Source organism: Henckelia pumila, chromosome 2 (assembly GCF_033568475.1).
Source record: "Henckelia pumila isolate YLH828 chromosome 2, ASM3356847v2, whole genome shotgun sequence".
Taxonomy (NCBI): Eukaryota; Viridiplantae; Streptophyta; class Magnoliopsida; order Lamiales; family Gesneriaceae; genus Henckelia; species Henckelia pumila.
In genome coordinates, this window is record NC_133121.1 from 187,937,734 (window position 1) to 187,951,944 (window position 14,211).

Genomic DNA, 14,211 nt, shown 5'->3' on the forward strand with positions numbered 1-14,211 from the left:
CTACTCATATTTGATACATATGTGCTCTAATGTCCCAAATGTATATCCTATTGTAATATTTGTATACTTAATGTACTTAAATATGCACGTTATTTCAATTATTTAATTGATAAAATGAGAAATATGGAAAATTTACAAAAAATAATTTTTAACATTTTTATTTTGATACAAAATCTAGGAGTTTTACAAAAATATAATATTTTTGGATTTTTAGACTTCAATATTAAACATTATTTATATGAAAACGCTTTAAAAATATAAATACATGACATTTATGTCATATATGATTTTTTTTTTATTATATTACATGCGCAACGCGTGAGCCTCAAGTACTAGGTAAATTAATGCATAAGACTAGTCAAATTAATGCATAAGACTTAGAAAAAAAAAATTTATCTATCAAGAACAAAAATTGTCAACTTAATTATTGACACAAAATAACTTGTTTTTGGTACAGAATAGTCTGAATTCGGTATAAATAGTATTTAAAGAGGTACAAAACATAGCAAACCAAACATATAAACTTCAGAGAACAATGTGACCTTCTTTTGAACTCTTTTATCAAATTAATGCGTAATAATTAAAAAAAAATAACTTATTACCATTAAAATTTGTATCTTTCAAGAACATAACGCTGTAAACTTAATATTTGACACAAAATAACCTATTTTCGGTATAAAATAATCTGAATTCGGTATAAATAGTATTTATATATGTACAAAATGTAGGATTTAGAAAACCGAGCATATAAAATTCGGAGAACAATGCGATATTCTTTTGAACTCTTTTATCGAATTAATGCGTAATACTTGGAAAAAATAACTTCTTACCATCATTTATATCTTTAAAAAACAAAAAACTGTCAACCTAAACATAAAATAAATTTAAATCCACATGACTATTTACCCAAACACCCCATTATTGTCTGATAAATTGTTGCTGCGATACATGCTCTAAAATCTCTTTCAGAGATCCACTCTCCGTCATACTCACGAGCATAACAATCTGTCCATAAATATGTGTAAACACCGCAATCTCTGCAACTTGTTGTCTACAGAAAACTCGATTCACAGCTTCTCCATGTCATAACCGAGCATAATCTTCATATACCCAACTAAAAATTTTGCCTAATGGAAACCAACGATCATTTTAAAATTATCAACAATGTATTTAAGATTAAATGAGTATTTGAGTACTTACTTACATATGACCTTGCAGTTCCTAGTGACGTAGACACATATATTGGAAAAAGTTAAAGATATCAACTACGATAATTTAAATATATCAACAACATATTTGAGATTAAATGAGCATTGAAATACTTACTTACATATGCTCTTGCAATTTCAAGTGACGTAGAGGTATATATCGGAAAAAAGTTAAAAGATATCATCAAACAAGATTCCATGAGATCAACATAATCAAATAGAAACTTGTAAAAATCGCACAATAAACTACATCAAAAAATTGAACAAACAAACCAGCACAAAAATATTACAGCAAAAATACAAAACAAATACACATAAACTTGCGAAAATTGCTCGATATATAACCAGAAGTTTGATAAACAAAAAAATTACACCTTGCACAAATATTTTATAGAATTAAACCATTAAAATTGAGCATTATATATTGTTATTATAGTGTAACATGTGTATACAAAGACCAAAATCGTCTTCCCTTAATTATAATATAATTTATCTCATATTATATGCCAAATTAGAGTCCTTTAACTAAAATCATCAATATACATCAACACACCCGCATACGTTGACACGCACAATATTCAAAGCTTCAAATGGCTTTCCTTCAAAATAAAATTCGATGATGAGAACCTATACAGATGTTAAGTTAAATCATGCAGCATAATTCAAATTCTCGACTGAACAAGTAATTTTGAGTGCATTCTTAACATGACCAGTCGTCGTATCACTAATAAGATTAGACAAAGCTAATAGACGAGCAATTTAAAATTTCGAATTCTCATATCAACATAAATACCCTAGAAATTGGAAATAACTGGGTAAAAACAAAGCACTATACAACTTCATTTCTAAACTTCATCAAAAACAAGAAATAATCATTTTAATAGCAAAAATAGAACAAAAACGAACAAATTACGACATCAACAAAAACATAACCTAGAATATGGGGATAAATTTGTTAGAATATGAGATAAGAAAATAAACTCAACAACACACAAATAACAAAGAAGAACTCAAAAGAATTCCTTAAGTGGGTTCAAATTCACAAGAACATTACGCTGTGAATTGATTTTTTCGATTTCGGATCCGTAAGAGCTTTCATCGAAAGCTTCTGCTTATGATCAACTCCCGAATTTTGTTCGCCTTTTTGGGTTGAGAAGAATTATTTATCGTTTGAGCTTCTGATATGAGATAAGATAGGGTGAGGGTGGGTGTCTAATGAATCGGGGAAAAGAGTTGGAGAAGATGGTCCAGGATAGGTGTGTTCATATTTCGGATAAAACCGAAAAAACCAGAAATCCAAACCGGAAAAATAAAAAACCGAATCGAACCGAAAATCGTATTTTGTAATTCGGATATAAATATTAAAACCAAAGTTTATTTGGTTCGATTTTGGATTATATATGTCAAAACCGAACCGACCGAAAAAACAAAATTGAATTAAATTAATAATTTTATTTATATTTTTTATTTATATTATATATGTTATGAAATGATATTTAGTGAATGAATAATCATTTTGAATATTTTTTTTATTGTTGTTTATTTAATTCATTGTTGTTGTTTATGTAATTTATAGTTGATTAGTTGATTGTTCTTTATGTTAAAAAAACATATTATATTTTATAATGCATTTATTTTATTAATTTATATTTTTTATTTATATTATATATGTTAAGAAATGATATTTAGGGTCCTCTTGGAACAACACATTTGGGCTGATTTGGATTTGAAATCCTCAGCCCAAATCTTTCATAGCTGCTTGGAAGCCCAATTGATTTGATATTTTGAAATCCCTTTATTTGCAATCTGGATTTCGCTTTTGTTTTTTTCAATTCTCAAATTCACCCATTACACTGCTTATTTGAAATTCATCGCTCGCTGGATCACTCGCTCCTCCCTGCGCAAGGCTCGATTTTGCATCGATCCTCCAAACAATCGTCTACTTCCTCCGCTGCACAATGGTTGTCTCTTCATCCTTAACCTATTTCAAAATTTTTCCTAGATAATTTGTCAGTAATATGAAAATCAAATGAAATCGGAGTGTTGATTGACTGAATCCGAAATTTCTGCTGTTTTTCCCCCTTTTGTGTCTGATTCTAATCAGTGCTTTGGTTTATGTCTTTGTGTGTGTTGAATTTATTGGGGTTTTTTTAATCTTCTTCTTTGTCTTCTCCATTTTTACATTATATTGTGAAGTACCATTTCGAAAATTTTGCCTTCGATTATTTCTGACAGATTCTTGTTATTGTTGATGAGTTAATGTTTTATTGACGGATAACTATTTCCTTCACTTTGTTATTTTTTGTTTTAGTTTGCTTTTGTTATTTCTTGTTTTAGTTTTTTTCGAAGGCCTATGGATTGAGGCCATATGATTAAAAAAAAATTTGTGAAGGCGAAAGCTCTGGTTATTATGTATGTTGGTAGAACTAATGAATGGGTTTTATTTCATGACCAAAGAGACAAGATTGGGTTTACAAATGTCTATGTTCTTGTATAGGCCCTGCAAAAACTTATTTGAGCTATGTTGGTTGTGTTATGATGCTCTGCTATTTTAGATTGGTGCTTTGAATCCAAAGAATTTATCAGCTTTACTCCATGTAATTGTCCAAAAATTAGCTTTGAATAAACAAGGTTTTTGCTCACTGGAGTCAAAGTAGGAAACGAAGCAACCGAATCATGGCCATCATCTTCGACTACTAACACTCGTTCTGATGAGAATATCTCGGGTCCAGATCTCGTTCTGTTCCTAAGTCGATGACCCCAATGTCATCAAGTGGTGATGGGAGTGACTTGAAGCTGTCGAAGTTTTTTTTCGCTGATTGTTCTGGTGCTGCGCAGTGGCTGTTGGATGGATTTCTCAAAATTGATGATTTCAATCAGAATGCTAGTTTGCTCAACAATGGCTTGTCGAAGGTATAATTATATTTATGACTATTAATTTTCATTCTATTATATAGAAGGAGCCGGAAATTCTGTTTATTTGTAGTTCTCAGACAAATGTACTTGCTACCATTTGTTGTTTCTTCGTTGCTCGATTCATATGCTTACTTGGGCTCTTACACCTAATGTGTATGTATATCTGTAGTAAAAAGGCTGAAACTTTTGAGTTTCAAATTCAAATTGGCTTCCGGATTCTTGAGATGTGATTTCTGTTTTTTTCCTGATGTCACTAGTTAAACTGATATTTATGATCCATTTTTCCTATTCTTTTGCATGGTCCTATCAGGCGCATGGTGCGAAACTTGGAGGTTCCATTTGCTCCCTAGCCATTGAGGGATCATTAGAGGCCAACAAGTGTCTAGATCAGATGTTGGATACATTCTGGGTTGTGCCACAGATCACTTCTCAGCTTATAGAATCCGAGCTTCACTTATCCAAAAGTTGCCAGAATCCATCGAATTATGCTATATTTGTGCCTGATGTGAGTTCACCGTGGTTCCAGATTTCCCGTCTCCATCAAGAACCACAACCACACGGACGAGCTCCAAGAGGAGGCGGCAATTCTGATACATCCTCCAAGATCTTCGGTTTTTGTCTCAAGACATTGTGTGGAGGTTACATGGCGTTTTATGATCTATCATTCCTACATCATCTTTGACAGGCTTTTGTCCTTTGTATCCAAAAATAAATGATGTGGTAGAAAGCTGATGATTGTGTTTTAAATATTGTAGAAGACATCTGGTGTGTGTTTGTGTTAATTTAGTAGGATTTTGTTTGATTTTGTTTGTTTCCTCGCAATTCTTGGGTTTGATGAATAGGATGCCTACTTTTAGTTGGTGGTATTCTAACAAGGTCTTTTTCATGGAATGTCTCGAAACTTTTCCAGAATCTTTGTTGCTTCCAAATTTATTCTGTCATATGTCTTGCATATGTGATTTCTCCATTAATCTTGGAGTAGGAAAAAACGAGATTCCAAATGTTGCGATTTTGGGTCATAAAACTCAGAAGTGATTAATATCCCCAGTTGGCAATGGGAAGAATTTCTGTAGGAATCCATGTTCAAATCATACCAGAAACAAGGTATCAAGAGTGCTAAATACACTGTGTCGGCTTTGTAAAGAATGTCATGAAAGGTACTAGGAAACATGTACAGAAATGCGGTTTGTAAACAATGTCATGAAAACTACATGCATGAAGAATATCGAGCTCGTCCAAGGATTTAGTAGTTGAAATTTTCTCGTGTTTTCTTTTCTAAAAACCATTGTTTTGAAATTTGTTTATGAAGGTCTTTTGTATTATTTTTTATTGTTTCAACATATTTTATCAATATTTTTTTGATTAATATATGTTACTAAATTATTTTATTGTAGAGTTATTGCACGAAAATATTTTTTTTTTATGTTACTTGAAAAAGAAATGAAGTTTAAAAATTATAATAAGTTATATATTTGTTTTTTTTAGAAAAGATAAATATTTTGTTTAAAATTTATTTATGTAAATTTAGTATTTAATCCAATTAAAATAAATAAAATTTAAATTTATATTATTTTAAATTGAGCATAGTTATTTTGTAATCGTAATAGTAATTTTAATTTCAAAATATATAAAAAAATAATATATTAAATTTTTCTATTATTTGAAATTATTAAATTTTTAGCCAAGCAACTAATCAATGGATTAAAAATTTCACTTTGAAATTCTATGTTATTCCAAGCAAGAGATTTAATAAAACAAGGATTCAAATCAATGGATTTTCAAATCTATTTATTTGAAATACACTCTCAAATCCAAATACACTCATCCAAGCACAACCTTAGTGAATGAATAATCATTTTGAATATTTTTTATTGTTTTTTTATTTAATTCATTGTTGTTGTTTATGTAATTTATAGTTGATTAGTTGATTTTTCTTTATGTAAAAAAACATATTATATTTTATAATGTATTTATATTATTAATTTTATTAAAATCGGAATAACCGTATCAAAATTTGTTTTGTTTTTTTGAAAATATTATTAGCATGTGGTTGAATGTTTGTCCTTGTATTGTTTGTTATTTTTGTTTCTTCATATCACTACACGACTATAACTTTAAGTTGTGTGTTGAGGTATTTAAATTACATGTTGGATGAAATTAATATTTTTTTATTGTGTTATGTATTATTAATAATCAAATCCACTAAACAGAACCGTAAAAACCGGCTCATTATAGTGCAAAAACCGAAGTAGAACGGTTTGACTTCGGATTACATTTTTTATAAACCGAAAACCGGAAAACCGAACCGAAATTAGAAAAATTAAAACCGAACCGACCGATGAACACCCCTACTCCAGGAATTTGTCGAATATGAGAGCAACAAATATCCAATAGAATATACAAATATATTTTAAAAATAAATTGAAGGGTATATTGGTAATTTAGGGTTATTAGGGAGCTAAAACACATAAATGAGATGGTCCAGAGACTAAAAAATCAAAATTGCTGACAAAGGGACTGTCAGCAACTAAATTTTTGGCATTAGGGATTTTTCAAGAATTTACCGTTATTTTATGTTCTCTCCCGGACTCTCCTTTTCCCATCCATTTTATTTATTCATTTTCTTTGTTATTTTCATGTATTTTCTCTTCTTTTGTTAATTTATTTTTAAAAAAATTTATTTCATTATTTTAATTTATTTTACTTCTAAGTTCTATTTATTCTTACTATCATCAACAAAAAGACATCGTCATAATAAATTTTAAAAATTACAAGAAATTTATATTTATTAGAAAAAAATATTCTAACTCTTTATCAATGTTATAATCATCGTGCCTTTCAATTATTTGTAATGTTTTTGTTAAAATTTATAATTTTAAATTAAGATACTAACATTAAATTGATAATAAATTTGTATTCTTCATTTAAAAAAAACTAAATTCAATAAATGCAAAAATTACACGAGAATGCATATTTGTTTTTAACTTCAAATTCATGTAGTTTTTTGTGTTTGTTTCACTTTGTTTTTAACGCAAATTTTAATGTCCCATCACTGTGAAAAAAAATTAATTATGTGTGTTCTAAAAAAATCTTATTTCTAAAATATTTTTATTATTTTAAAATATCTCCCCGTAGTTTAAAAGAAGTCTAGGTTAATAATATTTTTAAAATTATTTAAAATTATTTGTTGTTTATAATTTTATTTAATTTATTTATAATATATATTTCTTAGTAATAATTTTTTTTATAATTCACTTTAGATAATAATAATTAAAATATATAAAAAAATTTATCTATTTTTTCACATAAATTGAGTGTGTAAATATAATAGTTTACAAAAGAGTTAGATTTTTTTTTATTAAATAGAAATTCCTTATAATTTTTAAATTCTATCATATAAATTTCGAAACTTTTAATTTTATTATCCAAAATTAAATCTTATTTATAAATATTAATGGTTAAAAATGATAAGAATGACATGGTTAAAATTAAGAGTGAATAAATAAAATTAGCAAAGGAAGATAAAAATAAGTGAAAAGGGAAAATAAGAAAAGAAAACAAGAAAGAAAAAAAAATAGGGAATAAGGTGGACACGTGTTTAAAAATGAAGATGGAGAGTATACCTCCCGAGAATAGCATAAACTCTCCCCAATTAACGCACTCTGTATAATATTATTATTATTATTATTATTATTATTATGGCTGATTGGAAATAAAATATTAATTAAATAATTTAAGTACAATAGTTTATAACAAACTATCACACATATTTAATATTGATTATATTGATTTAAACTAATTTTCAAGCACAAATATGTATTGATTATTGGATTAATGTAGTAGGTACCGGAGTTTATTTAATTTGCTTGTAGGTATAATCCAACGAATTGGATAATCGTTGAATTTGTAAGACGATAATTTGAGAAAATTATGATAGCTAAATATTTAACATTTCCCTACTTTCTACCTATGAATATATATATATATGGGAAATCATTGTGTCCCCTTCAATAATTGAGAACATACCTATATAAGAAGGGAGGGGAGATGAACTTGGAACAAAAAAATTCTAAGTCTCTCACTTATTTCAAGCTTAGAGGGTGTTTGGCTAAGCTTATTAAAAAAGAAGCTTATAAGCTGTCAGGTCTTATTTTAAAAATAAGTTGTTAAATTATTTGAATGAACTTATTTTAAACAACTTAAAGATGTTGATGCGTTTGGTATTATAAGAACTTTTTATTGTCAAAATTATCAGAAAGAGTAAAATACTATGAAAGTAATTTAAATAGTAATATACATAAAAAAATTTAAATTTATCGTAAATGTTAAACTTATATTAAAAAATAAAAATATTTTTATTTTTAATTTAGAAAAATTTTATAAATTATGTACAAAAAATGGACAGAGGGCGTGGTGAGAATTTAATAAAATATATAGGGATAATATGGAGAAGTAAAATATCAAAATAAGATTTTTTTAAAAAAATTAGGGGTGCCCTTAATTTTTTAAAAACAGCTTATAAGCTGTCAAACAACTTATTTTGACATCTTATAAGCTGTTTGGCAAAAAATTTGTCAAATAAATTTAAAGAGCTTTTAAGCTCTGAAACAACTTATAAGCCGTTTTCAAGAGCTTATAAGCTCTTCCAAACACCCTCTTAGTCACGGTATGACGGATAATTTCATAATATCTTTACAAGTTTACTCACAAATATTAAGGGTGTAGATTTATCAATATTTGTGGGATCAATTGAAAAAGAAGTAGACCCTACATGTATTGATAAATCTCAACCTTTGAATCTGCATTGAGACAGTGTCTGTAATTAACTGTTGTACTTTTATGCATTAATGTTTGTATGATGAATTCTATGGAGTTGTTAAAAGTTCATTGAAATTTTGAAAACGTGTAAACTTTTGTAAAGTCTTTAAAAGTCAATATTGAATACCACTTGAAGTTTAAAACCTTTAAAAATCTATTTTGAATACCGCTAAACATTTATAGAATATACAAAAGTCTAGATTGAATATTTGTGGACTTTTAAAATCTACATAAGTAATTAAAAGTCATCAAATCTTCTACGTTGAATATAATACATAAATAATGCCATTATTCATATTACTGTATTAGTTTTATTGATATTACTGTATTAGTATTCATGTTAGACGCACGGTGAACTTGACTGCCCATACATTGATACACTAGCTCTCTTTGCTTCTTCTTCCCCTTCCCCGTTTATCTTGGAGTCGATTTCTTGGTCCAATTAACATATAAAATTCCTTAATCAAGTTTAAACATTTAAGCTCGTAAAATGGAATGCGGGTTACTACACCACCCGAGTCAACTTTGACTCTTAAACAATTTTTGGACATCCTAGAGTCGATTTCTTGGTGCAATTAATCGTATTAAAACTCTTAATCATGTTTAACTATTTAAGCTTGTTAAATAGGTTGCGGGTTACTACATGAACTGAACATCGAGAAATTATATCGAGTTTGGTTAGAAAATCAAGCGGAAAATACTCAAAATAATTCTTTTAGAAAACCAATTTTGTCTTTGAAAATCTTTTGAAAATATGCAAGCTTTATAACATGGCAGACAAATAAACTGCAAAGAGGTTGGGGTTGAGGATAAACGAGAATTTGTTTATGGATGTTCGGAGACTCAACCGCTCTTAAATCATCCTTTCTTCCTCGCAAGGAAGGATACATAGAAGAATTTGGATTTACAGTACACTGCGTACATGTCCCCTCTACACTTATTACTTATCTTAATGCCTAAGTTGGAATTTCCTAGTCTCTCACTCTCAAATGGACGACACGTCCAAACTCATTATAAAGTTTGCAAAAATAATGCACATTGTTTAACGTCTTTGTGCAAGACTCTCACTTAACTAATTTATAAAAATCATCTCTCAAATGTGTGTGGGTGAGTTGGAGTGTGAAGAACTTGACTGTGAAAGCTCAAGAATTCTTTTTTGTTCTTCACACCAAGAGCAAGCTCTCAACTAGCTGATAAATATGTTTAGATGCTCTTCTTCTCTGGACAAGCTCTAACTAGCTGATGTATCTTTTGTCATCCAGTCTCTCTTCTTCAATCTTCAGAACTTGTATATATAAGTTTCAAGGGGAAAATGAACGTTGGACACAAAGATGGGAACGTTGAAAAAGCTGATGTACTTATGTCTGTCAACATAACATTCATTTTCTATTTCTGGGTTGTAGCTTGGACCGTTTGACTATATTTGAATCTGTTTAAGAGTACACAAACGGTTGGCAAGTGAGCAGATGACTGATTTTGGTGAACGGTTGCAGCTGGTTGATCAAGTGACAAGCTAGTAAACTAGTAACTGATGAAGTGCCTCAACCGCAGTTGAGTAAGTAAGCAGGTGAGAGAACTGCTAGACTGGTGAATCTGGTCATCTTGTGGGCAGTCGTGTAATAGCCCGATTCCATTTTTCAAGATTAAGTGATTTTAAACATGTTAAAAATTACATATAATTTTAAAAGTGTCAAAACATGTTTAAGGAGTACTTATTTGGTGAAAATAAGTGGAAAATCAGATCTGAAACGTCCAAAAATGGTAGGGTAAGTCCCGGGGGTCCAAAACCAGCTCGGAAGCACCCCAAAACCGTTCGAAAGAAGCGGTGCGATCGGAGCTTCCGAACCAGTTCGGAGCTTCCGATCCCCGTTCAGAGCTTCTGAACTCATCCAGTGCCAGGTGTCTTCGAGGGTTGAACACGTAGCTGCATGTGCCGATCGGAGCTTCCGATCCTGCGATCGGAGCTTCCGATCGATGCCTATAAATAGGGGTTCCGAGGGCCACACTTTTACACCAAATCAAATTCTTCTATCTTGGTTTCTGCTTAGTTTTAAGAGTTTAGGATTGGTTTCAGCCTTTCTAGGCTTGGTCCGGAGGTTGGCGAGGTGCTCCAGGGTTGCTGCGGAGCGATGCCCAAGTTCTGGGACACTCGTCATCAGCGGGCTGACGACGAACGCAGGTATAGTTTTGACTCCTTATAGTAAATAGGGAGTATGCTATAACATAGTTAAAGCTTTTAGAATAAGATTATAATGCATGAGTACTTTGCATTGTAGTGCGGATTATAGGCTTGGACATAGTGCTGATCTAACTTGCCTAGTGTATAAGGTACGGAAGTATTATTCGAGATATCTAGATTGAGTATGCATGTATTATGTGTTTGCATGGATTATGTGATTGCATGTTTTATATGCCTTTATATACAACATGTCATGACTGTATGTTACATACATGAGCATATTGAGCCTTTACCTTAGAGGTATCCTGTAGTAGGGCTCTCACCCTACGAGTTTGTTGATGGTTGGATACATAAGTCTTGTGTTAGGTCACCGTGATGGTTAGACACTTGTACTAGTATCAGGTCACCATTATTTACTGGGTATATGAGCCACCTCCGGAGGCGACGGCACAACGTGCTATATACCATGGGCCCGGTATTTGAGCTTGTTTCTTGACCTGAGAGTCTTGGTACGCAGTTCATTTACATACATGCACACATAACACCGTATACTCATACTATCGTACTGAACTTATCATGCTCACGTACCGTACTTTGTTGTATCTGGACACCCTATTCCATGGGGCAGGTCTGCGGCTGGACGATGCGGGTGGTTCCAGAAGGGCTTAGGTGTTGGATGACCATCATGGTTTTGTTTAGGCTTTTGTTTCTTTTGTATTTGGGTTAATACACTGGTTTTATTTCGATATGATTGTAAACAATATTTTATTGTTGTTTAAGTTTTCTGCTATTTAATTTCTGATTTATTTAATTAAGTTAAATGCATGCTTAAGCTTTTGATTAGTAGGTGATCACGGTACGGGTCATTACAAGTCGACTGGTGAGTAGTCAACTGGATTAGTGTCTCGACCGATCTAAGTGAGCAAGAGACTGGGTCCTCGACTGGTCAGGAGACAAACTCCTCGACTGGCCAGGTGAAGAGCTTCTCGACTGTTCAGGAGTGACTGGCTCTTGAACTGGTACGACTGGTTTCACTTTCGAGAAAGACTGTCAACCTGATGCTCCACCGATCTGCTCTTCATGTCTTGCTACATTTGTCCAGTTGCTAGTAACAAATATGTGAGCAAGAAAAGGAAAATTGAATTGTATTCATCAATTTACAAAAAGTATATATAGACATGTACAGAGAAGATTAATGTATATCTAGTCCTATATACAAGGAAGAAGATCAGCTAAATAAATCAATTCAAAAGTTTTGCAGTTTTTGTATCGGATTAGATAAGATTATCCCGCACACGAAGCCTTCAAGTTTTCGGGAATTTCAATTGAGGGAGAATCTTCTACACTAAGCTGTACACTTAGACAAGTAGTTTGCATAATAGGAAAAAATTTTGTAATTATCAAAACAAAAATTTGGTCTCTAAAAATAGACCCAACACTTTTCTTAAGATTGTTGTAATTTATTTTTGATTAAACTTTGGATCTATTTCATGCTATTTCGAAAATTTTATTTTGTAAATCTTTGGTTTCGTTGCAAGGGGTTCTTTGATCAAAGCGGCGCCAAACTCCATTAATTATTTCATTTTAATATCTTATCTAGATGCTTTTACGAACCTAACATCAACGACTTGCAGCCTTAATATGAATGCTTAATTCTTTTGTTTGAATTGAGATCTAACAAAGAAAAACATATAATATTCAGTGTTCTAAAAAACGAGATTAAACGTGAAACATGATGAAAACGTTACGATTCGGGTAAAAACATGAAAAACGGTAAATTCTTGAACATTATAAACATCATTAAACATATTTAATTAAGATTAAACTTGATTATTTTTAAAAAATAAATTTAATTTATTTAAAATATATCAAATTTTTTTGAGCCCAAAAAATATATCAATTAAAAATCTTAAAATAAAAACCATTTTCTAAACGTTAGACAAAGCATATACTAAACAACTCTGAAAAAAGAGGAATTAAGCTTTGGTATTAATTAATTACAATCTGCCTTCACATGGCCTTTACTAGTTTGATTAAAAACGTTAATCTATTGACTACTTCAGTCGTCTCAATCTATTCGACTACTTCAATCTATTCACCTGGTTCGTTCGACCCTACCCCATGGGTTTTACCCATGGGGTAGGTGGCAGCATGTGAGTAGTCCATTGATGTGGGGCCCACATCAATTGATGTGGGGCCCACATGAATTAGCCAATCACATGCCTACACGTACTCCATCGGGTAAAACTCATGGGTTAGGACCGAACAATCCCTATTCATCTATATACAGTTTCTTCATCGCACCGATCCCAAAACATGATATTATTTCGCCGTTGAATTTTTCTTTTTTTCGATTGTCGTTAATCTTTTTCCAGCTAATTGCTCTTTGGGAGGTCCCAAATAAATGACTATTCGAATCAGGGTTTGAGCATAAAGATTCCACTAACTTGTAAAAACGGGCCTAACTCTTGAGGATGTGGTAATATATCTAAGAAATTATTCCATCGTACGTAATCCTCTTTGAATCCAAGAATAGCGACATGTATTAAATATCCAGTCGAAACTAAAGAACTTACGCCGAAGAGTCCTGACAAATGATGATTCAGACGAAATTCGATAATTTTGAACCACGAAACGCTCAGTTTTCATTTGGGTTGTAAGTGTAGCCAAACCCCTATTAAAGATAAGGCAAAGCTAGAATTTTGTGGTTCTTAATAGATTAGATTTAATTCATTGAAATTCCATCTAATAAAACAGAAGAATTATAAATCTCCAAAATAATAGATAGAAATACCGCAAATAGAGCCATTGCAAAACCCATCAAAGGAGTCGTTCCCCATCCCGGAGCTAAAATAGTTATGTACCAATCACCCCATTTGTTACCCATTGATTTCGAATTTGTTGATTTTCTTAGAGCATTATGATTACTTAAATTCGGGCCAACCATATGATGTATTGGCTGATGAGATGTCCGTAACACAAGGATAACACTCTCACAATACGTCACAAGATCCAATTTTAATTTTGTTCATGCATTTTTATAGACATGCATATCCAAATCAAATTTGAACTCTTAGATTTAACAGTAGA

At 31.1% G+C, this 14,211-nt stretch overlaps 1 long non-coding RNA gene across 1 annotated transcript; it reads left to right on the forward strand.

Moving 5' to 3' along the window:
* Positions 1-4,015: 4,015 nt before the first annotated feature.
* On the forward strand, positions 4,016-4,514 carry LOC140880445 (uncharacterized). The gene is made up of 2 exons (XR_012149659.1): positions 4,016-4,121; positions 4,435-4,514. It is a non-coding gene; the product is annotated as an uncharacterized lncRNA (long non-coding RNA).
* The last annotated feature ends 9,697 nt before the right edge of the window (positions 4,515-14,211 follow it).